The sequence below is a fragment of the Ahaetulla prasina genome, chromosome 2, assembly GCF_028640845.1.
Source record: "Ahaetulla prasina isolate Xishuangbanna chromosome 2, ASM2864084v1, whole genome shotgun sequence".
Taxonomy (NCBI): Eukaryota; Metazoa; Chordata; class Lepidosauria; order Squamata; family Colubridae; genus Ahaetulla; species Ahaetulla prasina.
This window is the reverse complement of record NC_080540.1, coordinates 90,027,682-90,041,294: the sequence shown is the minus strand read 5'-3', so window position 1 is coordinate 90,041,294 and position 13,613 is coordinate 90,027,682.

Sequence of the window (13,613 nt, the reverse complement as noted above, 5' to 3'; positions counted from 1 at the left end):
CCCATTCGTCTCCATTCCTGGGGGAAGGATATTTCAAAATCCCCATTCCCATCTCACTCTGGGGCCAGCCAGAGGTGGCATTTGCTGGTTCTCCAAAGTACTCAAAATTTCCACTACCGATTCTCCAGAACCTTTCAGAACCTGCTGGATTTCACCCCTGGTTTATGCACATGATAAAGAAGATGTGAAAACTACATGCACCATTCAAACATTTCTCAGGGTAAGGACAGTGGTGAAAAGGAGGTAAAAGACAGCACAAACTAACAAACATGAGGAAAAATTCCACGCATCATTCCATGGATGCTGGCACTTTCCAAATATATTGGATACCAGCCTGCAGAATTCCCAGCCAACAACATAATGTATGGCAGTGTTTCTCAACATTAGCAGCTCTAAGATGTGTGGACTTCAGCTCCCAGAATTCCCCAGCCAGCCTTGGTGGCAAGGGAATTCTGGGAGCTTAAGTCCATACATCTTAGAGTTGCTAAGGTTGAGAAATAGGGAGTATGGAATTCTTGGCACTGAAAGCCATTTTACCTGGAGGGCCATCGAATTCTGGGCACTGGTTGACAGCTAACAAAATATTAAATGCCTATAAGGGGCGTGCATAAGAGCACAAACATGCCTATCGTTCCCTGTCCTATTGTTCCTCTTCATTAATATAGTTATTACATACTTATGCTCATATATATACTTATATATTATATAGTTATTTCATGTTAATGCTTATATATACTGTTACGACAAAATAAATAAATAAAAGAGGAGATCTGAGAAAACCAACAAAGAAAATGTGGATTCATTTGGCTTCAAAGCAGCTCCTGCCATATACTGAGAAGATGAACTTCCAACCGAAACTCTATCAGGCTTTGCTTGTTTACCCAGAGGGGTAAAAGTCCATGAAATGAGAGACTGGTCCTTTGGTTCCCGCAAAGCCTGTGTGCACAGTGATGAGAAGCAGCCATAAAAATAGTCCTCAGTCTCCATCTCCTCTCATACCTGAAATGGGATCAGGTGTTTTTGCCTTTAAAGCATCTTCCTATACATCTGAGCTTCCAAAAGCTTAGTTGAGACATGCCAATCCACCTTGGATCAACTATGTTTTGTACCTCTGGAAAAGGATGTCATTTGTTTCTGTCATTTATTAACCAGCGACAACATCCCTGGTTTTCTACTCCTATTTTATTATTACAACATTCCTTCTGAATTTTACCCTATCCACTTTCGCCAGTAGAGGGAGCAAGGATATCAAGTACTGAGGAAGAAGAACAAGCAGATGCTACAGCTTAACTGTAAACTCTGCATTCCTGTCAATCTTATGGGAAGAGAAGAAGAGTGTAGAACTTCAGAGCTTAAAAATGGAACTTTTGAAGAGATGCAAGCCAGAAAGAAAACTAGGAGGACCTAAGAAAAGTGTGTGTTCTTTGTTCTTGTAGTAAGGTCGTCCTTTTTTTTATTTATTTGAATTTATATCCCGCCCTTCTCCGAAGACTCAGGGCGGCTTACAATGTGTTAAGCAATAGTCTTCATCCATTTGTATATTATATACAAAGTCAACTTAATTGCCCCCAACAATCTGGGTCCTCATTTTACCTACCTTATAAAGGATGGAAGGCTGAGTCAACCTTGGGCCTGGTGGGACTTGAACTTGCAGTAATTGCAAGCAGCTGTGTTAATAACATACAGACTTAGTCCGTTGAGCCACCAGAGGCCCCTTCAAGTGGACTATTATTTTGGGAACTATTTCTAGTTTTATACCTAACTTTGCTCAATCAAACTTAATGAATAAATTTGCATTTCAGGTCTGCTGCTGTGCATTTCTGCTCTCATTGCTACACTTTAGATAGCATGGATCTTGAAAAGATTCATTAATATTTTTATGAAATCAGTAAATGTGTTTTAGAAAAGGGGATAGAATAATCTGGAATAGCAGAGTCTAGAACCCTCATAACTGAGAAAGGGAAACAGAAAACAGAATCCGTCATGTAAGTAGGGCCATATTATGAAGCAACATGATATTGTTGCCCCCCCCCCGTTTTTTTCAAATTTTATTTATTTCTTTATTAATTACATTTCTTAGTGCTTAATAAACATTGTGTTGTCTGGGTATTTAATTTGCTTAACAATTCTGATTGTATTCTTAATCTCATCCATTTTTTCCAACCGCTGGTAAAATAGATCCCATGTTTGATAGTATTCTGTGTCTTCTTTCTGTTTAATTTTCAATGTCAGTCTATCCATTTCTGCAGTCTAGTATCTTCTTAATTATCTCTTCATCTTGCAGTGTTTCTCCATTTTTCCAATATTGTGTGAATACAATTCTTGCTGCTGTTATAACATGTAATATTAAATACATACTTTTCTTATCTAGGTTTTCTGATATTATACCTAATAAAAACAGTTCAGGTTTAACATCTACATCAGTGGTTCCCAACCAGTGTGCCGCGGCACTAAGGGGTGCCGTGAGATCTTTTGATTACATTTCCAACATTTGTATATTTTTAAATGTTATTGTCAGGTTCCTGGGTAGATAAATATGATATTATTGGTTCCTGAGTGGAAAATTGTTGGTTGGATGAATGAAACCTATTCCACTAATAGCAACTGTCCTAGAGTTGTGGAGCTGGAAATGAAATTAGGATATCGAATCTAACTTATTCATTGGCGGAATCCTGATTAAGGCAGGATTAATTCCTGATTAAGGCATCTTGACAGGTGGTGGTCCAACCACTGCAATTCAAACAGAGACCATTTATTAGAGACCAGGTCATTAGTTCTCGTATTATTTTTAGTAATACACTAGTTGGTCCAGTCTAATGTATCTTAGACTGGATTTGCATTTTTGTCCACCCATTGAATCCTTTCCTAAGATCTGGACAGTCAGGTCTTAGTTCTTGGTGTTAAAGGTATTGTCTCAGGATGTACTGTAAACTGTTTCAAGTAAAGCTGCTATTTGCAATTGATTGATGATGATTTTTTCAGTGCAAATGGTGTTCAAGTGGAGATCCAGATGTTATTATTTTAAATTTCTCATTAAACTGCTCTTACTATTAAGAGTGTTTTTTTGGTGGTTTTTTTTTTGCATTCATCCAGCTTCTGTCTTCTTCTCATTTGTTTATGTCTCTCCTACTCATGCAGATGGAACTAGGCTGAATGAGCCAATAATTGCAGCCAACAATTGCAGTATCCATGATGATGAGAGTGTAGCTTTTGTGCTGAATAGATGGAGTTGATATGGCCCAATATCTCTCATGAGCTTCAATGAATGATTTTGGCAATGTTCAGAATATCCCTTTCTACTATTGAGATCCCAAAATATTTGATAGGAGCTTGCAGGCAATCTACTCCAAACAAACAATTACAAACTTGGGTAAATGTTGTAATGGCTTTTCATTGCGATCAGCTGTTTCTTGTGCTGCCCATTTGTAATGGCAGTGGGAAGATAGATTTTTACCTCGATAAACATCTCAAGAGCTTGCTCTACCAAAAAGAGCTCATACATTCTTGCAATTTCAACTTTTTGTGTACATATTGTTTATTTCTATGTGCCTATTGATGGCTGATTTGTCTGAGAGCACATAGAAATAAACAGCATCAACATACCATTCCAAAGAGACAATCAAAAGCCAAAACAGAAAGACCAAAGCACCTCTTCACCAGCAATCAACACCCAGCTATGCAGAGATCAGCACCAATATTAACATTAGACCAACAATCAAGAAGCAAACAATAGCCCAATCAAGGAACTAACACCTCAGACAAATAAGCTAACAGTGAACAACAACCCGATCAAGGAACCACCAAAACCACTACCATCAATACTGACAGGGCAAGCCACTAGTACATAAAATGAGAATAAACCCCACTCCCTACTAGCACTGGTGACATTACCTAGCTTGGAAAGGAAACATCTGCGAGAAAATAACCAAGCTCATAGAGCAACAAGGACCCCACAGTTCTACCTTGAGCAACAAATATTCTCTTCTATAGATAGGAGTGTATGAATATTTGCCCTTAGTCTTTCTTTTTGACAATCTGCAATACCCATTTAATGCTAAGCAAACGTGTCTGCCAGCCAGCTTGTGTTGTTCCTAGTCCTTCCCAGCAACTCTCTCACTCTCACTCATTTTGCTTTATTCTAGAGAGTGTTAAATCTCTTCTCACTGTGCCAGTTACACTCAGTCAGGAAGCAGCAATCTGGAAAGAGGCAGAAAAGACAACCAGGAGGATATTTATTGATCTGCTTATTGTTTTGGATGCTGCTTCCTGCCCTTCCCATTGTGCAGAGAGGAAAGAAGACATCTCTTGAGCAAGTGGAAGAGGAAGAGCACACACGTAGGCAGGGAGAGCATAGCAACCAGGCTCTACCATGCAGAAGAGCCAGGAGCATCATGCTCAAAAGGTAAGAGGCTGCAATTTGCATTGGGAGCACTTCATGGGATGCCACAGAGGTGGAGCAGAGAGGAGCTGCAGCAGGTGGTGCTTTTTCCTACCAGAGGGGCTGAGGTACAGAATAGCAGCCTTAGGTAAGTGTGGCAAGGGGGTCTATTGTGTGTAACCAGATTCCCCAAGGATTTATCTGTATTGCCGTTGGGAGGAGTAGAGCTTTCTGCTCCTGGATTGATAGCAGCAGATGAGAAGGGTGGGTAGCTCTCATGAGGAAACCTTTGGTTTCACTCTTTATAATTAGCAAGTTCCCTCATCGCCCGCATTTCACAGGGAGTCAGCTGCATCCAACCCAAGAGGCAGCTGCTTTTTCTAAAAGGCAGCAGGTGTTTCCACCGGGGTGATTCATGTGGGTAATTAGCAGGTGGGTGGGAGGGCAAGAATTGGAGTCAGTGGGTTTTGGGGTGAGGTTCAGAGAGTGTTTGCAGCAGTTACTGTCCCTTTGCTCCACTTTATTCAACATGTGACAGGTGTGATATGGAATAAAGGGGAGAGGTGGAAAGGATTGTGGTGTTGCGTTCAGCTTGCCTTGCTGCACTTGGGAAGTGCTGGAGCAAACACTGGAGCGGATCTATGGGAGTCTTATATGCTGCCCCTCCCCGTCCCCCCTCCCCTTCAAGGTCCTGTGTTACCTGGTGGGCTTTTTCCTTTTTTTTTTGTGGCAGAGTTTCGTTATCCAGAGATGTCTTTCCTGTTTTCTAGCCCTTGCCTACAAAAAAAAAAAAATCCTTAAAAGTTCTGAATCCACAAAGAACCAACCTACAATAACTTGTTGGCTGTTCTTGGTGGACTCAGAACTTTTAAGGTTTTTTTTTTTTTTGATTGGCTGAGTATTCCAACTCATTACAAAAACTCTGCTTTCGTATGCTGGACAAATAGAAATTGGCTCTGTCCATTTTCAAAAATAATACAAACTTCCGGATATACTGTATATTATTCAAACTTCTCTTTCGTAGTTAAATAGATTCTAGAACTTTCCAAATTGCTGCCACTTCCTTAAGGCTTCTGAGAGGATTTATGCAATGAGAACATGTTTGACTACCGATGAATGTGATTTATGAAGGTTGCAATGGGCTTTTTTTCCTGGACACTATATTTCATACCTAGTGTTTTATTATAAGGCAAACATTTTGTATAGGACAGAGAAGGAAAAAGAAGAGAACAGTGTTTAGAGGTTTTTTAAAAAGTGAACAAGTTCAGAATAGAGTTCAGAATAATTAAGGAGCTCAGAATAATTAAATAACAGGATGAAGCAGTATCTGTTATTGGTTCAATCTAATTCTACTTGAATCAAGCTTGGTTTCACTTGAATTGTTACCTACAAATATAGAAATATTGACAAAGTCTTTGATTTCCATTGCTCCAGATTGTTTCCCATTCGTTAATTACTCCCTTGGAATTTTGGAATTTTGGAGTGACAGAATATTTTTCCTACAGATTTCCGTACAAAATTGGACAAGGCCACAGCCAGGGCAGATTTCATAATGTTATAAATTCATATCCACTTGATCCTTGAATTTTAACCCCTTAAAGGGGTTAAAACTTCCAGGTCTCTTGTGAACTTCAGAAGAAATCCAGATGCACAATCCAAAGGCAGGCTAGCCCAGATGCAAAAACTCACATATATTGTTTATCATTCATTTGATTTTTAGGTAATTTCTTGGTTGATTCTTACCTTCTGGACAAAGAATATAGGTGTCAAAAGTCTGTCTGTTTCTCTCTGACAAAGCCAAGCCAAGCCTTAACCAAACCTTTGATAAAACACTAAGGCTTTTTTATTTTCTGGTAACTCTCAAGATGGTAATCTCTTTGACAGGTGTCTTCCCCCTGCATTTTGAGAGCAGTAAAAGGAATATCTTGTTTCTGGGTAAGCGAATGTGGAATATAAATCATCACAGTCCTTCTTCAAAGACAGTATTTTGTTAGTACAATACGATGGGAAAACCCACAGCCCCAAGTCGCGCAGTTTGAAAAGATCAACTGGCCGTGTTCCATCTGATTTGTAAGCTATTAAGTGAGGTGAATTTTCCATGCTTTGGTGATGAGCATGGGTGATACAGATACAGTCTTCAAATATCCCAAGGTACCTGTTAAGTATTACCCAAAGGCAAACAGGAAAAACCCAATAACGAGGACAAAATAAAACAAAATTGTATAAAGCAGGCTTGGGTAACTGTGCATGTATACCAATTTAGTAATTATTGTCTGATAAACAGAAATATAATCACGTATATTGTCAAATTGGAAAGACAATGTTTGGGTAGCCTGCTCAATCTGTTATTCAGATGGTACTACTGATGGGTAACCATATCTCACCTTTTTGTGGATCTTTCTATTTAAAATAGAAATGGAGCCCTTTCATTTAGGAGATGCCTTCAGAGAAGGGATTCTTCTCTTTAACCGTAGGACCAACAATCCTTTTTAACAATCCTCTTCCAGCAAAATGGCTTGAGGAAATAATTGATGTGATCTCATTTCACTGTGAATTTACATTCACGGTATTCTCTCCTTACATGTTGTTACTTAGTTGTTACACACAACTTGTTCACTCCTTAGCAGTGGGTAATAATGCAGAGTGTGGACAAGATAACTACAAATGGCAGAAAATATATGGGCAGCAACTTTTGATTTATTTCACTTCTAATTGAAAATTTCATTATAATGTTCAAAATAGGCTGGTCTGATTCCAAAATTATGCAAATAATTATTAATAATTTCCAAACACAGATAAAGTCTTGGCTCATGACTGACGAGATGTAACTGGAGTTGACCAGAAGAAATTGTGGATAATTGATGTTATTCAGGGGATAGTAGAATAGAAAACAAAGAACAGGAGAAGACCACAAAGTATCAAGAGCTTAAAATCAAAGTTGACAGATTATGGCATAAACCAGCCCCAGTAGTCCCACTAGAGATCCATACATATACCAGGCTGATGTATTATGACAAGAAGTTGATGTGTATGAAGGCAACATCAGCTAAAGAATTGGCATCTATGATTTCATGTTGAAGTGATGCTCCAGTTGTTTTGGAATTGCACTCATGTCCCCTATTAAGCAAAGTTTGAACCAATTGTAATAGGCACCTTGGATGCAATCCCAAAACAACTGGAACACACTTGAACACCATCGGCGTTGTTAAGATTACCATTGGTCAATTGCAAAAGACAGGATTAGTTAGTCATCATCTGCCAATCCTAAATCCTTGGGAAGGACGCAATAGGTGGATCCAGTCTAAACATTTGGTTGACTGTACAACAAACCATAATAATAAAGAAAGACTTTTGATTTGAGAAAGACAGCATACGTTGATTTTTCCAGTATACCTTGTGATTCAGTTGTGCCGTAGATTCTTTTCCCCTTAGCATGAGAAAATGTTTTTACTAATAGATCCAGGTGCTACCAGTCCAAATGCCCTGAACAACTTTTCCATCCTTTCCTCCTTATACTTTTGCTTTTATTGAAAAGGTAAACAATGGGAGAAAGGATGCAAGGCAGTGACATCTGGACAGCCAAGGAATGGTGATTGCACAAGAAAAGTCTAGTCTGGAAGCACCATCTGTTCTGAGAGTAGTACAGAAGGAATAACCATTATTAGCAAAATAAAGACATGTCAGTAAAGAATTGACTCATGCATTTTAGCTATTCCCTTTATTTAAAAACAAAAAATGAAACGCATTTACCTGATGTTTATTAGAAGAATGCAACTCCAGCACTGAGTTGGGAATATCTAAGGAGCTAGTTATCTTCCCAATATATAATAATGCTATATTCAAGACATTTATTAAAGTGACCCCAAGATAATGATGTTTACATAATATATTCCCCATGCAGTGAAAACAATATATGTAATTTGATAATGGCAAAGTAAATCTTGCCACATTAAGGTTTTGGAAATTTTATGGGTCTTGACAGTATTATTTGCAATACATCTTTAATAGGTGTTTTTATTTAATTTATTGTTCCCTAAGCAAGTAAACAAGCACTCAACTCAGTTAACGATGTTCCAAAACACAAAACAAAAGATAATATGTAAGGTAGACTCCAAAATGATTTAACTATTAAAAGGCAAGTTCACAGAGTTTTTTAAAGCAGGGGTCACCAACCTTTTGGATCTCAGGGACCACTAAATCCACAATTTTAAATCCCGTGGACCACTAATGACCAGCTGGGTGGGCCTGGCAAGGTGGTCATGTGACTGGCTGGGTGTGGCCAACTCAATGTCACTCACGTTGAGGGGCGCCTTGCCAGCCTCCACTCGCTACTCCTTGCCTGCCCACCCGGGCTCCTTAGGGCCCCAACAGGAAGCAGTTACTGGAGCTAAGCAGCTACCATGAGAAAGAGTTGGCAAAAGGCTGGCTCAGTTCACATTGGATCTGACCGAGAAGGAGGCTCAGCAGAAGCACCTCACTGAGGACTATGAGCATAGGCTTTCCAAGCAGAGGGAAGACCTGCAAGAGTGGAAGGCCAGGTACCGGTACCTGGAGGCTCGCAAGCTGAAATGATCAGCCAGTTCCAGGCCATGATGCTGTCCCACTGAAACAAGGCCCTTTGGCTCTTCACCACCAGTGGCACTTCCCTCCAGCCTTCGGCCAAAGCCCCGGACCAGGAGGCTGAAGCAGACCCCAAGTTGGAATTTCTGCCCCCCCTCCAACCCGCACAAAAAGACTCAGAAGGGGGAGACTCTCTGCAGCAACACAAACATTCATTGCACATATCCAGCCCAGGAACCATAGTTTGAGGACCCCTAATTTAATGCAATATAAAAAATGCAAATAATTTTTCTGTGGACCACCAAAGTTTTCTCATGGACCACTAGTTGGTGACCACTGTTTTAAAGGCTGAGGCAGTGAGGGCCAAGCACAACTCCTTAAGGGAGTCTTTTTAATAGCTCGGAAGAAGCCAAGACAGGCTCTTTTCTGCATATCAGGTGGGTTCCTTGCGCAGAACAGACTATCTTCCACTCACAAGAAAGCACCAGTGACTTCCCTTAAGCATAATGTGAAGTCTGATTTCGGCCAACAGCTTGGAGGACAATGAAAAGCTGATAACTGCTTTCCTATGCTGACCACATCTCAAGTTGAAGTTGTTGCTGAGGCTATTGCCATATGATCTGTACCAATCCTATGTCCAAATGAATTTATCCATAGAAGCAAATTGTTCTTAAAACCCAATGTTTTAACTCTCCCTTCTATCACCTGTATAAAGCAAATACCTCATAGTTAAGACATAAGTTAACACAATGCTGGCCTATTCTGCATGGCCCAACATTTTTTGATTCTTCCTGTGGGAGGATATAGTTAGCTAGGAGCTAAGCTCTGCTGATCCCCATAATGTGTTTCCTCTAAATAAATTTCCTTTCTGTTTTAGTTATAAAATGTAAGTGAAATTCGTGCTCTTAGGAATGCTCATGTGCACACACCATACTTTAACCTCAACATCCATATTTTGAGACAAGTTCATGGTGGTCATGAAGAACATGAAACGTTTTCCAGCTCCTGGTCTCCCCATGAAGATTGAAACCCAGCAGGAATAGTAGCTCTAATAACATGCTTAAGATCACTGCAGATAGCCAAGAAGGACAAACTACAAGGCAGCAGGATGAATTGGTTTTAATGTCCCATGAAGTCCCATAGTGGACGGTTTACTTGCTTTATTTTAAGATGCAAGTGTTGTGACTCCGGCCCTCGTGCCTGTTCCCATGGAGGAGAGTGACTCGGAAAGTGAGGGACAGAAGCCAGCAAGGCCTCCCTCACCAGGACTTTCCTTGCTGGCACTGCCCCAAGTTCCAGCTGCAGGCCAGAAGGAGCTGACAAGGCCTCTTTCCCCGACCCCTCCTCCTCCCTGGCAACGCCCCAAATGCCAGCTGCTGAGGATCAATCTTGGCTCGATCTGAGACAGCGACACCGAGATAAGTACACACAGCAGAGGAAGAGGTGTGGCAGACCCAGGGAATGCTGAGTCATGGAGCCACACCCCATAGGGGATAAAAGCAGGTGGAAGTGCTCCGTAGGCTCTTGGGTTGGACAAAGCTACAAGCTACTAGCTCTTGGACTGCTTCGTGTGAGCTACAGACAGCTCTTGGACTGAAGGCTGGGATTTCTTCGTGAGTAACTTTTGATCATCCTGCAGACTCCTGGTTGCCCTGGCAATGGTCTGTCAGCATGCTGCTACTTGATAGAGACTTGGCAGGCATGTGAAGAAACGTTGCCAGAACTTTTTGCTGCCGAAGGAAACCCAGCCAAGTGTAAATAAATTGCTGGCAGACGGCCCTCGGCTGGCTGCTTTCTTAGGAGAGGTAGGGGGGGACAGAATAGCAAATCACCAGATTCAGCATGTTACATGAAGGAAGGAAGGAAGGAAGGAAGGAAGGAAGAAGGGAGGGAGAGAGAGAGAGAGAGAGAAAGAAAGAAAAGAAAGAAAGAAAGAAAGAGAGAGAAAGAAAGGAAGAAAGAAAGAAAGAAAGAAAGATGTCTATGGTATGTTTGCCTTCAAACTTGGCTGCATGGTCTCAAAATTGACAGTCACTTGAGCATCTGCTCAGTAAGATGGAAATTCCACAGTCCAGGCTACTTCAGCTCCATGCCTTTTAATTGTAGCCTCTAGACAGAGCTGGGAGTAATAGGCTCCCTCCTTCTTCCAGTCAGGTTTCTGTAGCTTATTACCTGCTACCTTGACTGGTTTGTTTATTGTTACATTTACACCCCACTTTTTCTAGGCATCTGGCATGGGGATTGTCTTTAGTGGCAACCTACACCAGTGATAGCGAACCTTTTAGACACTGAGTGCCTAAACTACGTGCATGCACATACCCAAACTGAAAGGTGTGCCTGTGCACATGAATGTGCATGCACGCTGACATGTGCACGTGCATGTGTCGGCATGTGCGAATGAACAACAGAGATCCAAAGACCAGCTGGCAGGTGGGAGGTGGGGTATCCCAACACCGACAGCATCAGTGGTGAAATCCTGCCAGTTCTGTCCGGTTGCCTGAACTGGTAGCGGTGCAGCACGTGGTTCGGTGAACTGGTGGCGGTGGCAGCGTGAGGCTCAGCCCACCCACCCAGACATTGTTACTTCCTGGTTTTAACTAGGAAGTAACCCGTTTTTGACCCTCTGTGCATGCTCAGAAGGTTTTGCGCATGTGCAGAGGGTCAAAAATTGGACGTGGTGATGGTGGAACACGCACTTCTGAACCGGTAGGGAAGTTAAGTAGATTTCATCCCTGGCAAGAGATAAGATCTTTTTCTTTCGTGAGCTTCTGTTTGTCGTTTGCAGGGAAACAGAAGCTCATGAAAGAAACGCCATGGAAATCTGATCTGGGGCGACTGCGTATGTGTTAGCAGAGAGGGCTCTGTGTGTAACCTCTGGCACGTGTGCCATAGGTTTGCCATCACGCACCTACACCATCTCACAATCACTGCTGTGATGCTCCAGACCCAGGAATGCAGATTTAAGGCCCTACATTTGACAGCGGTCTTTTGTTTCTGCCAAGGAATCAGAAGGAGTAATTGTTCTCTCTGCTGAATAAATTTGCATGTTTTACCTGTCCATTGTTCCTGAATCATTGACATAGCATAAGAGCAATAAAAAAAGTTTAGTTTAGTAACTTGTGAAAAAATATTACAGCTTTATGTTAAATAATAAATCCAATTTAATTTGGCTGAGAAGTTGCAAACATTATTTGAAAGAGTAGCTGATCTGAGATGAAAACAGTTGTCTTTTTTATGTGTGTAACAGTATGTTTTAAAACAAATAAAATTACTTTAGAAATAACACTGTGATTTTATTTTACTCAGTATAAATAACATACGGAAAGACAGGTTCTTCAGAATTCTCTTTAATGCTCTGAAAGTATTATTGCCGCACTATGGGAACACTTCCCCCCCCCAGAGGTGAGATGGACCCCACTCTTCTGGCCTTCAGAAAAAGTATTAAAATCTGGCTCTGCCAATTTATATGGGTGGGTGGGGGTGGGTGGGGTGGGGTGGGGTTGAAGAATGATAGGCAACTCTCGGGATGGTTGCTGTCATAAGAGTCTTCTCCCCACTTCTTAAATTTTTAATATTGCAACTCTATCTTTTAATACAGTTTTTAACTTTGCATGCGATGGTCATTAAGTGTGAAAACCGGTCATAAGTCACTTTTTTCAGCACTGTTATAAATTCAAATAATCACTAAACAAATGGTTGTAATTCAAGGAGCCCAAAAGAAAGGGCTTGGAGCATGCTGTGGTGACTACTATCTTTCCATTTTTAAGCCCAGCCCCTAAGACACTGCTGACATATTGGGATCATTTCATCCACCTGTATTATTGTTTACATTGCCTAAAGCCAGATATATTTACCTGCAGTTCCTTGTAATAGGGATTGTGGTTTGCAGGACACACTTTATCCATGCCCACGTGCATATAACGAATTTTTCGGAGTATAACACTCACCTTTTTCCCCCAAAAAAGAGAGTGAAAATCTGGGTGCATCTTATACTTCAAATGTAGCCCGGCCCAGCTTCTCAAACTGAGGTTTCAGAGGCTGAAAAAAGCATCAGAAACAAAGCTTCAGAAAAGAAGCCCCCAAACAGAGCTTCAGAGGCTTTTTTTTTCTGAAGCTCTGTTTCGGAGGCTTTCAGAGGCAGAAAAAAGTTTTTTCTGAAATGTAGTTTCAGAAGTTTTAGAAGCAGGAAAAAAAAAAAATCAAGGCACAGAGCTTGCAACCAAGGAACCTGTTGCTAAAATTCACCTCTGGGAACAGCTGATTGGGGGTATTCTAGGAGGCTGATCCACCTGCCAATCAGCTTTTTTCTTATTTCCCTCCCCAAAAGCTAAGGTGTGTCTTATACTCTGGTGCATCTTATATTCCAAAAATATGGAATATTGTTCAGACTTCTCATGAGTTAAACTTACACATTTCAGGAATAAATCATAACCATATAAAAATTAATGCAGTGCATTAATCTTTTACAATCTGGTGTTGGACACCAACTCTTAGCATTTCCAATAAGAGGGACAACGTGAACAAAATTCAGACGCTTGGAGGTATAATCTGACATATCTGGAAACACCATATTGGAAAAACTGAAGCAATTACCTCACTTATTTTTAATTGGTTTAAATGTGGCAAACTGATCAGATGAAAACTTCTTAAGTCTAAATCTGCTTTTTCTGCATGA